Raw genomic sequence first — 17,940 nt, 5'->3', positions numbered from 1 at the left:
GTCTGTCAGTTAGGATTTCTGGCTAAGATGACCTATATGTGGTCTGCATAATCTTTTACAGGGCCCATTGTCAAAAAAAAGCTCAGCAAATAATCCTGTTGGTTTCCAATTATGTTTTGCATTTCTACAGATTAGCTTACTTTGCTTAGACCAGGAAGAAACACAAAGCCCAGTCAGTTCATTTAGATTTGAATAAGGATGTCTTTCTCTGCTGGTGATCATGGGCCACTTTGGCTGGTTTAGCTGAAAGCAGTAGCAGGGACACCACCACTGCAGGAAACAATGTCTTATTTTAAAAGACAAGGGATGGAATATAAAAAGCATGACTGTCTATATGTAAGGGATGACATCATGGCTAGAATTAACCAGGGACGGAGCAGGGGGATACACTAGGTACACATTGCACAGTCTCACTTCCTTTAGCTTTCTATGTATTAAAGGGCAGGGGTTCAAGCTTTAAAAGGACACTAACATCATTTGTCTGGGTCAAAGGTTATCAAAATGGCAATTTCTGCAAACAGAAATGTTCTCTTTCAAAGTTAAGACATATTGGAAATGAACGGCTGAACTAAACTATCATAAGAGTGAAAAGGTTACTAAAGTACACTTAGGGTTGGCAAATCGAATATAAAACCTTAGTAAGTGCCCCGTCTAGATAAAGGGCATTCTAAATCATTAAGACACAGCTGTCAACACAAAAGGAGGCTGCCGCTGCCAATATATTCCCATTCGTCTGCTCAAACGTCATTAACCTAATAAGAAGTCTCAGGCTTGGAGGTGCTAAAAACAAGAGACTACAGCATGATGCTACACAATCCCCACTTCCTTACACCAGTGCACTAATGCAGAGCTCTATTTGTATACTGGATCTATTTAGTTATGCACTTGATTATGATATAGACAGGCAGAGAAGGCCTTCAATTATTCAGAGGCCTTGTATCACCATGGGTGTACTCTTTCAGCACAAAACACAAAACAACACAAACGCCTTGCGAGCCAGCCCTCAACGTGAAAGCGGGTGAAACGCAGCCTGAACTTGAAAATATAAGGAACAGCACAGTCATCAGAACATTATTAAAAATCTTGAGATGTATTGTATAGCTGTTGTTTTGTAAAGAAATGCTGTGTGTGTATAATATATATATATTATATATATATATATATATATATATATATATATATATATATATATATATATATACAGACGTGCTCAAATTTGTTGGTACCCCTCCACAAAAAACGAAGAATGCACAATTTTCTCTGAAATAACTTGAAACTGACAAAAGTAATTGGCATCCACCATTGTTTATTCCATATTTAATAGAAATCAGACTTTGCTTTTGATTTTTTATTCAACATAATATTGTAAATAATAAAACAAATGAAAATGGCATGGACAAAAATGATGGGACCCCTAACCTAATATTTTGTTGCACAACCTTTAGAGGCAATCACTGCAATCAAACGTTTTCTGTAGCTCTCAATGAGACTTCTGCACCTGTTAACAGGTAGTTTGGCCCACTCTTCCTGAGCAAACTGCTCCAGCTGTCTCAGGTTTGATGGGTGCCTTCTCCAGACTGCAAGTTTCAGCTCTTTCCATATATGTTCGATAGGATTCAGATCAGGACTCACAGAAGGCCACTTCAGACTCGTTCAATGTTTTGTTCTTATCCATTCTTGGGTGCTTTTAGCTGTGTGTTTTGGGTCATTATCCTGTTGGAAGACCCATGACTTGCGACTGAGACAGAGCTTTCTGACACTGGGCAGTACGTTTCGCTCCAGAATGCCTTCATAGTCTTGAGATTTCATTGTGTCCTGCACAGATTCAAGGCACCCTGTGCCAGGCGCAGCAAAGCAGCCCCAAAACATAACCGAGCCTCCTCCATGTTTCACTGTAGGTATGGTGTTCTTTTCTTTGAAAGCTTCATTTTTTCGTCTGTGAACATAGAGCTGATGTGACTTTCCAAAAAGCTCCAGTTTTGACTCATCTGTCCAAAGGACATTCTCCCAGAAGGATTGTGGCTTGTCAATATGCATTTTAGCAAATTCCAGTCTGGCTTTTTTATGTTTTTCTTTCAAAAGTGATTCCTCCTGGGTCTTCTTCCATGGAGCCCACTTTCGCTCAAAAAGCGACGGATGGTGCGATCAGAAACTGACGTACCTTCACCTTGGAGTTCAGCTTGTATCTCTTTGGCAGTTATCCTTGGTTCTTTTTCTACCATTCGCACTATCCTTCTGTTCAATCTGGGGTCGATTTTCCTCTTGCGGCCGCGCCCAGGGAGGTTGGCTACAGTTCCATGGACCTTAAACTTCTTAATAATATTTGCAACTGTTGTCACAGGAACATCAAGCTGCTTGGAGATGGTCTTGTAGCCTTTACCTTTACCATGCTTGTCTATTATTTTCTTTCTGATCTCCTCAGACAACTCTCTCCTTTGCTTTCTCTGGTCCATGTTCAGTGTGGTGCACACAATGATAACAAACAGCACAGTGACTACTTTTCTCCATTTAAATAGGCTGAATGACTGATTACAAGATTGGAGACATGTGTGATACTAATTAAATAAACTAATTAGTTTGAAATATCACTGTAATCCAATTATTTATTATCTTTTCTAAGGGGTACCAACAAATGTGTCCAGGCCATTTTAGAATATCTTTGTAGAATAAGCAATAATTCATCTCTTTTCACAGCTTCTTTGCTTTATTCTATGACATACCAAAGGCATGTAAGTATACATGATAAAATAGCTTTTAATTTCACCACTTTTCAGGAGGAATGAAGCATTATTTCAATGAGCTGTATGGGTACCAACAAATTTGAGCACGTCTGTAAGTCTAGGTTTTCAATTAACAAAAAAAAAATATATATATATATACCAAATATAAGGTGTTCATATGAATATTTTTTTTCTGTACCAAAGATACAGCCTTTTCTAATAGTAGAACCATATGTATATGTTATGTTGTGTGTGTGTGTGTTTTTTTTTTTTTTTGGCTGGTTTAGTTTTTCATGTTTATTGTATTTGATGCATTTTGAAATTGGAAACGAAATGCATTGTGTTCTGTATGACTGTTGTGTGTGGTGTGTGTCTTTGTATGTTGTACATGTGTGTCAATAATATAATTAATAATTAACCCCCATGGGAAGTGCAGCATTTGAGTTCAAGTGATACATTTCCTAACCGCATAGCAAACAGTGCAGAATAATGAATGGCCAAAATGATCAGTATTACAAAACGTACTTCAGTGCACTTTCAAAGCAACACAAGAAATCGGGGGCAATATGATACACAACATGAATATCAATATTACAGTAACCCAATTATTTAGCTTACCATATCAAATCACCATATTAAATATGCAGTTACAAACCGAAAACAGCCACAATCAAGCTTTTAAACTGGAAAATACTGCCTGTCATGCTTTGCTTTCATAACAAGCTAGTATTGTTGTTATTGATCTCTGCATGTTGCACTAGATTTACTTAAAAAAAAAAAAAAAAATAGAAATAATATTCACTGTCAACAACATACACAATACCGGTTGCTGTGTTTGTAGTTAGAGGGGATTGTTAGCAGTTACTTCATTTAAATCCGAACGTAATAATTATACCGCATGGGACTTAACACGCTAATTATATGCATATTTTTGTATATTAACAATTATTAGATTTATTTTTGTTATAAACGAGCAAGCTGAAATTCTAGCATGTACAGTATTATTATTATAATTGTCAACAGTCAGGCACTGCTGTGTATACGTGTGGGCTGCAATGCAAGGACAACCGGGTCGTAAGGTTCCTAAAAATGAGGCGAATGAACAACCCCCTCCTCGGTAATGTGTACACGTTGGGAATTATGAAGAAGAGAAACATGGGGAAACTACTTAATAATTTACAATGCGCGTGATTCATAGCCATGAATGATCTAACAGCAGTCTGTTCAGAGATCGCCCATGTGCACCCCCACCCCCTACCGCTCAATGCTGCAGCACAGTAGCGCAGCGAGATGTAAACATTAATGTACGGTATTACAAACGCCCTTCTAACACGCCACACAGTCGCTATGTACAAAAAAACAGACGAAATAAACACGCAGCAAAACATGGACCTTTAAATAAACTCACCTCCTTTATTTCCACGTTGGCTGGGTTGCTGCTGCTCTCATTGCCACTGACCATACAGCCCTCTGCAATACTGACTGTGTATGTTAATGTTTAATGCAAATCGTGGTTAGGAGGAGATCTATGGAAAAAAAAATAATAAGGAAAAAAAAAACTAACACGACCCTAACGCGCAACACTGCTGCGCTTATTCGCTTATGTCACAAATACACTGCAGAGAAAAACCCACAACAGTTATATAATGATATATTGCAATACTTAATTTCCCCAGTGTTTAAAGAGCTGCAGTGTGCTTCAGATTGGACAGATAAGCAATTTGCATTTACAGGGTATTAGCAACCCAGGAAAACAGAAGGTGCACTTTAGAACTAAAAATGAACTAAGGATGAGGTCATGCTTCTGAAAAAAAAAAGTACAGGTTGACGTCACCTCTAGCCAATCAGAGCGAGCGACTCAGGGGCAGGGTGACGTCACCTCTCTGATCCTGCAGATTAAAGGGATAAAAGGCCAAGTGGAAGTGCCAGCTCTTAAAGGGGACGCACACGCGCACATACTATGTTAAGGTTTTATGTAAAACACAAATATGCTTTCTTTACAGAATTTGTACCAGTATGGATGCTGCCAGTAGTCTTTACCTGTTCTAGTATTTTTTTTCCATTATTGTTTTTCATCTTTTTACGTATTGTTCCGAATCAATACTTTCAACAAAAAGAGACTGGAGGACAAACTAAGGATAAATACAGAACCTCTTTACATCATAAAAATTCAATCCTTAATAAAGCTTTCCTGAAAGCTGTTTTTAAACATCGGTATTGGTGAAGTTCTAGCTGCAAGTGTTTGTATATATCTTCAGAGTAAGACCTGACATCAATTTGTGAGGAGTTCTGGCATACAGTCAATCATACAATTTTGGTCTATGTTGTGTTGGCTCAGTATCTTCTTTTCTTTTATATATATATATATATATATATATATATATATATATATATATATATATGATAGATTCCTATGATAAAAAGGTTAAAGGGCCAGCAAGTCATTTTTTAAATGAAGGGGCATGAAAATAAACAAAAATATGACGAATAAGACAATTGCAATGGTATAGAACAAATTAAAAATCCCTTAGCTTCAGGAAGGAGAAGTAAATTTATTCCTCTGAGTTTTGTAGTTTTATAGCACTAAAATCTTTGTATTTCTCCTGGAATATGTGTCAGTGCCAATTACCATACATCCCTGTTCCTTGCTAAGCTTTACTTATCCTTTATTGTAATTTTCCATGCTTTTACCAGATACACCAGACCCCACAGTAAACATTTATAGTCTTTCGTTGCTGGAAGCAGCTGTCCTGGAACTGAAAGGGTGCCATGAAGGACAGCCTCTCTGCAGTAAACTCTATTGAACCCCTATCTATCAAGACAAGGCCCAGGTTTGAGGTCACCTGGCAACATGTTATGGAACAGGCATTCTTGGTAAACAAACATGCAAACTGAAAAGAGTACACCATTAATTCCTCGAGCAGTGGAGAGGGGCTCATAATAAAGAAGCAAATGCTGTATGGTCAAGTGTGTACCCTGGGTCAATGTCAAGCAGATACATTCTGTTAAAGGGGGGGGGGGGGAGTTATGTAAGGAATTACCTCCCCTCCCCTTCTATGGCCCATTCCAGAACTCATTAACTACCCTAAAGGCAATTTAACATGCAGGAATACAGGACAAGGCCAGTTTATTAGGAACTGCAGGGTTTGGACTCTTTACTGGAAATTATATATTCTTAAAATGGTTACATACAAGGAAATAAATCAAACCGTCTGAATAGCCCCAGGTGGTAAAAGTAAAAAAAAACAAAAAACAAACATTTGAATGATGCAAATGTGGCAACAGCAATTTGAGGGGTGATGTCTTGGTTAGGGCAAATACATTTGTGTGCAATGTGAAGAAAGGTCATTACTTTTATGTAATTACATTGTCATGTATTGTAATGACAGTAAATCATTAAAACCCTGTTTGAAATTCCAGCAATGCCTAGCACTGGTGCACTGATCAGCAGCGGTGGTGTGCTGGTTCACAGGCGGTCATACTGGTTCAGGGGACTCAATGCTGGTTGAGGAGCTAGTGAAGGTGCCCCCCCCCCCCCCCCCCAAAAAAAAACAGGTTCATTAAAAATCCCTTCTCTGAAAAGTCAACTGCTTGATGTCTGCTCTCCTAAATGAACCCAATGAATTGCTGTAAACCTTGTTCAACTGTGGTTTCTAACTGGTCATACAGGTTCAAGATACATTTTGCCTATAGTTGCCTATCCTCATAAACAATGTAAAGCAGTGCTGAGCAGAGACCAGTAAATATGTGTTCCCATTCCCACCTTGGTTACCAGCTCCATTCACTTGGTTTTCCTTTCCATGGATTACATATTCAAGGACATTTCCACCGATCCAGAGACTTCTAATGCAGTCTTTGAAATATAATGTTATTCTACACCGTTCAGATAACATCAGCATCCATATTTCACTGGGCTGCAGTGTAAGTGTTTACATTCTTTCATAATACCTGATTGACTTGTCCTGGAGAAACATGAACTAAGTAATGAGATCGACTGGCAGTCGGACCTGTTTTAATGTTTGGGGTGCGTCTGCTTTTGTGGAATGGTTTGCTTTGATTTGAAGATTAAACATATATATTCAGGGATACCAACATATTTCGTTTTATTTATTCCTATTTTTAACATATAAGGGTAACACTGAACTTTTGAGATGATTTGCTCATTAAAATCTTTTGCAAGGAAAAAACAAGGAAGACAACCCCTTCAACAGCTATGAATGAACATTCTGAGCAAGTGGAAATATTTTGGAATGTTTTCAGAGATCATGACCCCCACCTAGTGGCTAAAATGTATAATACATAAATACTGTACTAGTAAACTAACTCACACGCTCCTAATAATACACCAATACATTCCTTTGTTTTCTATTTAGTTATAATAATAATAATAATAATAATAATAATAATAATAATAATAATAATAATAATAATAATAATAATAGTATTATTATTTTGCCTTTTCATCTTATTCATTTTAGGGAAAATAGTACTTTGGGGTAGTTCACCAATGACCAAAAATGCAGTATTTAAACTTTCCAGTACAAATGGTGGAACAGAATTAGTTAAACCTGCTCCTTCAATTTACTAACAAAAAACAAAAAAGCAAGAAGTATCGCTACTCTATTTCATCTCTTCATTTGTCATGAGACCATTACATTGTACAGCTCAAAAAGTAGATCATCCATTACCTATATCTACATCATAATGTCTCATAAGAAACACATAGACTGTAACCGGTGGTTTCCTAGATTAGCCATCAATAGCTGCATTACAATGACACTTCTTTTGGTTTGAATGTTTGTAGCCATGGAGATAGAATGTGGTGACATCAATATGTTGTTTGGCTGAAGCATGTCCATTACAAGTTTTATCAGAGGAATGGTTCTCAAAGGATCCCAAGTATCCCTCTCGCCTCAGTGGCTGTTGAAGTTAGTATTGGTGATTTTCAATATGATTACCAAACAGCTGCAGTAAACTAGATACACCCCACAAGAAATTACAACACTGAAAAAATATGAAGTGGACCTTGAGATTCTTGGTAACCATGGTAATAAGACATCACTGCTAATTGATATTGCTATATATGAATGAAAATAATGACCACAATTAATAACATTGTTCAAGTTCATCCCAAACATTCTCAGTTGGATTAAGAATCGGGTATCGTGTTGGCTTCTCAAACAGTTCCGTTAACGTGGATTGGTGAACTATCGCCTTGAAAGTATAGCCATCGCCATCAGTGTTCAGCATTGGAACCGCAGATCTCCATAGAGATGAAGGTTTGTTTAGAATCAGGAAGTTCCCTATTTTGAATATCTACAGATGTGATGTCAGTGGTTTATGTCACAGGTGACTTTACAAATCAATACTGCTGCCTAGGTAACCTGACACAGTGAGGAAATTGATTTTAACAGTAGCTGCTACATTTAATTCAGCCATGAAACAGGCATGCTATCTTTGCTTTGGATAGGGTTTGTTGCAAGCAGACGTTTATTGGGGTATCCCTTCACACCAGCCTGTGTAAGTAAACATTACATTTCAATTCTTATTCTAGTCAGGAGAACCTTTTCTAGTTCAGAACCATTCAGAAGCGTTTATCACAGCATTCTGACGTGCTTGGTGCTGGGGCTCAGCTTCGCATTTCAGGGGACTTGCGCTGAGATACAGAGGGAGGCAATCTGACTGCCAACCCCCTAGAGAGGCTGAAGGTGAGGTGGAGGTTAGGGAAAAGCATGGCACTGACTGCAAAGAGAGGTTGGTTTAGATGTACCTAGCTTGAAAACTATTATTAATTGCCGCTGATTGAGGTAAACCACTGCAGAGCATATTACAGCACTGGGGAATCACCATGGACAAAACACCTAGCATAAGTGGTTAACATTGAAAAGAAGTGGTTGATGCGATCCAGTTGCACTAAAATTCTCTAACAAATCCTGAGTGTGACTTATCCCAGCTGGATATAGACTGATCAAATCAATAGTTGTTTGAGTCTAGTGTAGTAAAATAAACATATATATACTGTACTGTGTTTACTTTTCTTTCTATACAGCTGAAGGAGGACTTTTGTCCGAAATGTTCTGAAATAAATTATTTTGTAATAATTTAATTCTTTTCTGTACATAAAATAAAACCTTTAATTTTTTTTTTTTTTACAATGTAGTTATACCTATATAAATCATGTACATATGTAATGTTTCATGTGTTATAAGGAGAACACTTTTGACGTGAAGGATCTTGAAGAAACATTGACGTACTGGAAGTCTAAGGTAACAGAATGAATCCCTTCTATAGTCTTTCTTTTGTAATGTTTTTTCTTTACTTACAGTTTTAGAAAATAAATCACAACCAATAGGTAAATCAAGATAGAATAATCAATATAAAGTGATTGATTTGCCCATTTACTGTTGAAATAGATGTAATATCATACAGTTTTGAATCAGAATAATTTAGATTCTTCTGTGATTTGCAATTGGAGTCTAAATAAAACAAAATAGTGCAAATCATTTAAGATGGGAACATAGGATTATTATTTTCCGATCTGTATTTTTCAGTCAGAAAAGGAAGTGGTTAAAGATATTATAAACATAGTGATGGATAAGGATTTACTCCATAGAGGCTTCGACCCTAAGGAAGTATGTCTGTGTCTGTCTGTCAGACTATCTTCCTGTCTGTCTCCTACCTATAGTAAAACCTTGGCTATAACCCGTTGAATTCTATGTTTTTAGGAGGTTTCTTGATTGTGAAAGTTGTAAATTGATTATCCGAACACCCCTTGGTCTGAATGAGTTTTACTGTAATAATATGCTCCACAGTTTTAAATGAACAATCGCATTCATTAATCAGTTTTCTTATACCCTACACTACCTACACGGTGCATTGCAGCAGTATTGTGTCTTGAATGAGACCTCAGAGACAAGAAAAGCTGCAGTTTAAGCGCTGTTCCACACTTCATTAAACAAAAAAACAAACAAATAAACAGGCACAAGGGCCAAAATAAAAGGTTTAAACAAAACAATACAATACAATAAGTGACTGTAGGCTGGGCATTCACCTTCACTACAGACTTCCAAACACAGTCTACACACAGTTCCAAGCTCACCTACACACCAACCCCCAAACCAAGGATTTTCACTTCCTTATATACCATGAGCCTAACTAACCATTAATCATTCAATTCAGGCTCCAGCCACATCCTCACATGTATTCTGGCAGGGGGCATTTCAACCCTCCTCTCTGCCAACCCTATATTCCCAACACACACACACACACACACACACACACACACACACACACACACACACACAACACGTTTTACATTGATAAAAAAAGATAATGGCAATCCTGTGCATTCAACAGGTGTTGACCGAGTATTATTTAGGTTGTGGTTATGGTATTAGAAACTGTCACATATTGTGATATCTATACTTTCAAAGTCTAAAGCCTATTCTAAGGTCATTACACATGTGCATTATTTGTATCTTTTCAGACTGAAGACGAAGAGCTCTCTGCAAGTGTTTGTGTTTCAGCAAGCGACGAATCAGAACCAAATGTCTGCTTTATTAAGGAAGTATGTGGCTGTCTGTCTGTCTGTCTATATATATCCGTATTGCTGGCTGTCTGTCTATCTGCATTCTTCAGATACTGCCTAGCTGATATAATAAAAACCGAATCTGGTTGAAAGTTCAGGGATTAGTAATATATGTATTTATTATATTATTTCTTTTTTGGTCAGCTATTTGTTCCTATTTTTCGCTAGCGTTCAATTCCTCTATGTGTCTCCTTTCTATTATATTTTGACTTCAAAACTGGACCCACAAGTCATTTGAACTTGACTCCTGTCTTGTAACTTTCTGTAACCATTTAGCGTTCTTTTCTTTTATAAACACTTCACCTATCCCGATCTCCGACGGCTGAAGAAATATACAAAGAAAAAATGTGTGACACAGAAAATTACAAGTATTGCCTCATTTATTTCCCTCTACCACAATTTTTAGAATATAAAATGCACCTAATATGTAACAGAGCCACCTTAGGTAACTTGTAGAATACTATTAAAAACACCCTTCTATACTATTTAGAATACTGTAATATACTGCATACATCGTTTATCATGTATAACACTCTGAAATGATCCTTCAATTTGTAAAAGCGGTTGCTCTATATATAAGATAAATTATGGTACTGGTAATTGGTTAATATACACCGTGACTAATTGTTGTATTTCATGTTATAATTGATCAAAAATATTAAAGACATATTTTAACAAATACAACTGAATATTTTGTGACTGATTGTTTGCAGTCATGGTTATGGGTCACTCCAAGCAGCTTTTAGAAAGTCATCTCAAGAAATTAGGCTGGAAACCAAGACTGCGTTCAGGACTAGTGTATCTCCCCATCCTGCTCAGAGACACTGTAGAGGGTTTTTTTCCAGACAGGTCACAAATGTTGCTTGTTGTCGAGGGACAATGATTTTAGTGTTTTACCTGCGATTCAAATTCCACCTGAGTGCTGATAGTAAGATCCTGTTTGTCTCATGGCCATTTTAAAACAAGACATATTTTCTGAATCAACGATCAATATAATTTTTTGTAAAAAAAAAAAAAAAAAAGAATACAGATAAATATTTTTATAATAAGCATATTTTTCATAACAATAGTTGTTTTCCATAATCATTTTATTTTGTGTCTTTTCAGCCGGAAGATGAGGTGGTTCGGGAGACTGTAACCTTGGTTACAGCCTGCGATAAACAAACTGAAACCAACCGCCCTTTTGAGGAAGTATGTGTCTGTCTACATCATGGCCATGTTTTGGTCCCTTAGCCTTTCTATGCTGTTTGCAATTACTGAAATATTTTCTTTTCTTTGTTTTGTTATAAGTCTGTGTTTAAGTGCTTTTAGAGGCTGCTCCTCAGTTTTTTGGCTTGATCATTATTCTTATGAGTAAGCTCCAGCATCATCTAATGCACAGTATTGAATTGCCAGCAAAACAGATGGAAACGTCTTTTTTGTTGTACTTCTTCAGTTGTAGTTGCTTTGCCTACATACATACTGTATGTAGCACAGTCTAGATCCAGAGTAGATCACTCAATGGCTCTGGCTTGTGCTTCTAAAATAAGGCAGCTAGAACTGAAGAGCTGGAGGCACATTAAAGAATAAAGAGAAAAATATAGCGTTCCATGTCCCCAGGTGTTGCTCCAACTGTTTAAATAACGTACCTGGAATTGTTGTTTTTTTACTGTTAACATCTCAACAGCTTTTTACACTTATAACTTTAAAGTCTGTTTCAAAGCTCTTTTCAAAATGTCTGCTCCAGTGCACTGATAGTGTAAGGATTATTGCCCACATTGTCAAACACAGCAATAACGATCCATGATGTGGTATGGAACAGAAAAGCCAGAGCACTTCTATAAAAGTTTCCCATAGTAAAAGCATAGCAAGATGTCATAAAGCATAGTGAAAGCATGGTAATAATGTGATATCTTGTAACAATTGTAAGTTGCCCTGGATAAGGGCATCTGCTAAGAAATAAATAATAATAATAATAATAATAATAATAATAATAAAGCACAGGTAAGCATTGTAAAGAATAGCGAGGTATGGAAAAGCACATTAATGAACATGACAAACCAGGGTAAACGATGGTTAACCATGGGAAAAGTGGTAAACTTTTATAAGGGGTGTTAAATAAAACCCAGTCAGACTAGATTAACTAATAATCACTTGATATGAATAACATCTTCAACATGTGCTTATGTCACACACGCAACACGACCCCACATCCTCTCACAGGAGCTAACTTCCGAAGAATCCGACCCTTCCTCACCAACTATGCTACCCAGCTCCTGGTCCAGGCCCTGGTACTCTCCCGCCTAGACTACTGCAACTCCCTCCTGGCTGGCCTCCCTGCGTCCGCCACCCGTCCGCTCCAGCTCATCCAGCACTCTGCTGCTCGCCTGGTGTTCTCTCTACCTCGCTTCGCCCACGCTACTCCTCTACTCCGCTCGCTCCACTGGCTCCCGATCACCGCTCGCATCCAGTTCAAGACTCTTGTACTAGCCTACAGATGCCTTGATCAGACTGCACCCAGCTACCTCCAGACCCTCATCTCTCCCTACACCCCCACTCGACCTCTCCGTTCCGCCTGCACTAGAAGACTGGCTCTACCTCCGCTACGCTCCCCTGCCTCCCGAGCATGCTCCTTCTCCACCCTTGTTCCGCAGTGGTGGAACGACCTTCCTACAGATGTCAGGACTGCCCAGTCCCTGACCACATTCCGGCGCCTCCTTAAGACTCACCTCTTCAAACAGCACCTGTAGAACTCCTCTGTTGTATCCTGGGACACTATCACCCTTCATTTAAATATGCTTTATTTTGCTCTTATCTGCCCCCTATTTTACTGCATTTAATCCTGTACCTCAGAATATTGTAATCTGCCAAGTGTTTAATCTGTAGTATTTTGTACTTAATCATATCCTGATGTAACTATCACTATTTAATCATATCCTGATGTAACTTTCACTATTATCTGCTGTATTATTGAATTGTGGTTTGTCACACTTGAGAATTATTGTATTTCTTGTTCTTATTGTATGACTTATATTGTAACACTTGAATGTATTTGTATTTGCTTGCGATTGTAAGTCGCCCTGGGTAAGGGCGTCTGCTAAGAAATAAATAATAATAATAATAATAACTTGCTAATGCACTACACAGAAGGAGTTGATACATTGCAACCCCTTCAGCAGTCGCTGAACTAACATCAAGTTCAGGTACACCAGAGCTATGTGAAAACTTGCTTTAATCGCTACATTTAGAAAAAAATATATTTTAACAATAATTTACGAACACTGATTCTGAAGCCTTGGTCATCACCAGTTTAGGTACACCCTAGCCACACTACCTAGATGATGTGATCAGCCCACTTTAAAACCACATAACTGCCACTGATTTCATTTACAGCCAGGTTTTAAATGCATAATGATCATGCATTATTTAGGAAGTGTGAATAGAGTATTAGAAAAGAGTATTTAGGTTCCATAAAGAACCCAAGTTATTTACTGAACCCTCTGTTATATCAAATATAAATGAAGACCTCTAACATGTAGCCCATTACCCTGATACACATGTACACTTCATTTTGCTTATTGTAGCAACTTAGTAGTTCCGTCCTTGCTGAGTTCAGTTTTGTCTTCATATCCAGTCAGTAGATGAAGATGTTCAGGGGACTGTACATTTAGTTACAAGCAATGAAATCGCACCAGAACAGGAGGTCGTGGTATGTGTCTGCCTGTTTTCATTTTTTGAAATTACAAATTGAACAAGGCTATGGGATGTAACCCTTGTGTTCATCTGCCATTGGGATCACTTCTCAATCCACTGTTTCCACTCAGAAAGTCACCCTTCTTGTAGCCCCTATAGAGCTCTCAAACATGTCTTGTCTCAAAGTACAGCGGGTACACCAGAGTGTATCCAATAACCTGTTCTACTGTGATGTTCTGCCCCTAATGGATGTAAGAAATACCACATTTGTTCTGTATGGTATTTGTTTTTTATGTATTTCTGAATCTAGAATATATGTTGCCCGGGGGCACGTAATGGTTACATACTGGTGTACCGGACATACTTAGAGGATAGACATGATTCTAGGAACTCTAATGAGGCCATAAGGGTTCTTTTTCTTAGTTAGTGATGACCGAAACAGAAAATGATCCAAAGTGAATCTAAACAACACCAATAATACATCAGTTATGATAACTCCAAGTTGCTCTTTGAGAATATTGACTGAGCTGGTAAATAGAATTGATCTAATACTGTGTAATGCATTTGCTCTGTTTTGCAGTCTTCCAGCTCTGGAGAAGACTCAGAAGCCACTCCTTCAGACTCCCCCTCACAGGTAGTGGTAGCTTAGTGGTACAGAGGAGGTGCCTGGACTGGTACTTAGCTATATCTTGAGATCCAAGTGTGATGACATTTGTTAAGGGCATACTTTAGTTCCTTAGATACAGGAAATTATATGAGCTGATATTTTATATGCTGTCTTGTCATGGTGAACTACTTTTTTAATGCTGCTGACACCTGTAATAATAATATAAATAATATCTTTATTCTTATATAGTGCATTTCATAGTGGATCACCATCACAAAGCGCTTTACAGAGGCTGTGAACTGTGCATTATATGCAGAGTCACTTACAATAGGACATTGATCTAACATCTCATCCGCAGGATGGAGCACAAGGAGGTTAAGTGACTTGCTCAGGGTCACACAGTGAGTCAGTCAGTGGCAGAGGTGGGATTTGAACCGATGACCTTCTGGTTACAAACCCTGGACTTTAACCACTGAACCACAATGCTTCCTGAAAATGTGTAACTTGCATCCTTGGCAGATAATGTGTGCTACTGCCAGGTCTTGTTCAAGTTACCATGGGCTGCTGTTTACAAAATAGCTGTTACACAGTGTGTAGAGTCTGATTTAGTTAATTAATATGGGCAGAGCAGGACACTAGAGGGCGCTGTTGCATAACACAATTACAGAGTGTATGGAAGATAAAAGAAAATGAAAGTCTATTTAGTTGTTTCTTTTGAGTATTGAACCATTGAATTATTTTGTATAAACAATTACAGTGCATATTATTTTGCCTTTAGCAGTGTCTTGTGCACAGAAAACATTCACACAAATTCTATGATGCATTCAAAATTAGGCTGCAGTAAAAATACTTCTTCTCTTCTTTTAACTACAAACAGTAGACAGTGTCTGTTAAGGCACAAACCTGTCTTCTCTGTAGAATATTAGAAAGAATGAGGTAAACTCTGCCAAGGAGGAGAAGTTTAGCTAAAATGTTTACAAAAAGCACAGGGTTTGTTAATTCTGTATATTTTCAGATGGACAATGTAGAGGTTCTGGAGATTGTAAACTTAGTGAAACATAACGAGAGACAAGAAACTGAAGCTAACTACCCGACAGATGAGGTTTGTACTATCTATCTATCTATCTATCTATCTATCTATCTATCTATCTATCTATCTATCTACCTATCTGTGCATCAATTTACATCTATCTATACAGTCTGGAACTGTTTGGAAATAAAGCCAATGCATGTTACTTTGTTTGATATAAGACCTTGAGCAGTTGGCTGCTAAAGGAATTATAATCAGTGCATCAAAGTCAATTTTCTTTTTTCGGTTCAACATTATTATTTTATTGCACTAGGAATATTTCGGTTCTTTTTTCCAAATACAACGGTACAGATAACCTGCAGCATCCTGGTATCTTTGCTGTAGGTCACAAGATCTGACTGCAGCTCGAGCATTGAAATGAACAACAGCAACAACAACTAATCTACAGCGCTCTTTTTATATCAAAAGCGAAAAATACATGCAAAGAACCTAAAGCTCTTAAACAAAAGAATAGTGGTCAGTGATAATTTGAGGGAACTATTTTGCCTCAAATATAAGAAAAATCGAGCAATAGGAGATTCAATCTAGTCTGGTTTCTATTAAAACTGAGTTGAAAAGGTTAGCCAATACTTTAAACTGAGCTCAGAAACCACAACTAAGTTGGAAAGGAAGTGGAGAAAGAACAAAGTGTAGGAGATAGTTTTCCTCCAGGAGTGGTGAGTGTATGGAATAGAGTGCCAAGCCACATTGTTGCTGCTGAATCATTGGGATCCTTCAAGAGCCGTATGGACGTTCTGGGATCAATCAGCTTTTTAAAGTGAATGTTTTGGGTATTATTTGCAGAGGGTGAATTTTAAAAGCTTTTCTGAATTAAAGCTAATTAGCTGCAATTTGTCTCTGTGTTTATTTGCAGGGTCTTGGACAAGGGGATTGGAGCAAAACCCTTGCTGCTTTTAGGCAAAGGTAAACTTTTAATATCTCTATACGTCTGAATAGATATGTATGTCATATTTACACCATTTGCACATTGTGGGTATTAGCTGCTCTGCTCGCATATCCACAGACTTCATTGCTAATTTCTTTCTTTTTGTTTGATAGAGGCATCTCTTCTGGGAATGTGATGTCTGGAAGGAGCCTGGAGCGAATGAGGAGCAGGTAACACACCTTTTTATTTTTCATTACAGTACCTTACACAATACATATACGTGAGTCTTGCCTATAATGTTGACTTAATTGTAACATTCAAAATGACTATACACATGAACGTTTTACTGTAATAACACAAGTATGAAAAGGGGGGGGGGGGGGGGGAAGTAATTATTTGTAAGTATAATAAAATAATGTTTAATATTCTGGAATACGTACTATAATTATTATTATCTCAGGGAAGCTTATCTCTGGCAATGGGGATATACTGTAGTGTAGGCTTATGTATGTACAGTATGTGTTTGTGCAACACTTTTAGCTACAGTATATCTCAAAAACTGCTCATCCAATTGTGATAAAAGATTGCATTGACGTTCCTTAGCATGATATATTGTGTGAGAACTGATTCTAACAGCTGTTTAGTTTGAAACTGATAAATACGATTCAATGCAAGAAAAAAAATCTGTAAATAATGGTTTGATACACACACACAAAAAAATGTAGTTCATAATATAATAGCATTAACATCCTACACAGTGGGCATTACTGCTGCATGGCTGTGCCCTCTGAAGTTATATTATGTAGCATGAAGACTGAAAAATGACAGGAAAGATAATGTGTAGGTGTGTCAGATTTGGACTTTTGGACAGCCATCATACAACATCCATCATTTTCCAGACACAACATTTTCACAAATATACAAATAGGCGAAATTCCCAGCGCGCTTCAATAATACTTAATTACAGGTCTCTTATATTTGAAATAAGAGTTAATTAGAAGAGAATAATAAAGGAGAATGAATAACACCTAACTGTAATGCATGGTGCTACCCTGTAATTAGGCACTAATGAAATTTAGACACAGTAAATTGGGATCGCAACTCCACGCTAATCAACAAATTGCCACCTAATTTAAAACGATGACAGAGTGACAACAGGAATTGCTGTAGATGCATCTAAGGAAAGAAATGTCTTCTCTGCAAAGGCTTCGGGGCACTGCATGCTGCAGCTCAATCCACAGCATTAACACACTGTTCTTCTTTCTTTCCCGGTTAGTGTTTTTCAACTGTTCACCCCCGCTGTTGGAAACAATAGCAGGTTTGGCTGGGATACTCTGAGAAACAGGTAATGAAGTGTTTTTACATTATGTGTGGATGGAACTCAACCGACTTTAGGCC

General features: G+C 37.6%; 1 protein-coding gene and 1 long non-coding RNA gene across 2 annotated transcripts in view; one reads left to right on the top strand and one right to left on the bottom strand.

Annotated features, from left to right (window-relative positions):
- LOC117434453 (dual specificity protein phosphatase 8-like) overlaps positions 1-4,516 on the bottom strand; it is a 72,964-nt gene extending 68,448 nt beyond the window's left edge. Inside the window, exon 1 of the mRNA XM_034057012.3 lies at positions 4,129-4,516. The gene's annotated coding sequence lies outside the window, so the exon portion shown is untranslated. The remainder of the gene's footprint in view (positions 1-4,128) is intronic.
- Positions 4,517-16,401: 11,885 nt separating this feature from the next.
- Positions 16,402-17,940, top strand: LOC117434852 (uncharacterized). The gene is made up of 3 exons (XR_004549102.2): positions 16,402-16,580; positions 16,716-16,772; positions 17,819-17,940. It is a non-coding gene; the product is annotated as an uncharacterized LOC117434852 (long non-coding RNA).

The sequence above is a fragment of the Acipenser ruthenus genome, chromosome 28 (assembly GCF_902713425.1).
Source record: "Acipenser ruthenus chromosome 28, fAciRut3.2 maternal haplotype, whole genome shotgun sequence".
Taxonomy (NCBI): Eukaryota; Metazoa; Chordata; class Actinopteri; order Acipenseriformes; family Acipenseridae; genus Acipenser; species Acipenser ruthenus.
This window is presented reverse-complemented; position numbering and strand designations above follow the sequence as displayed.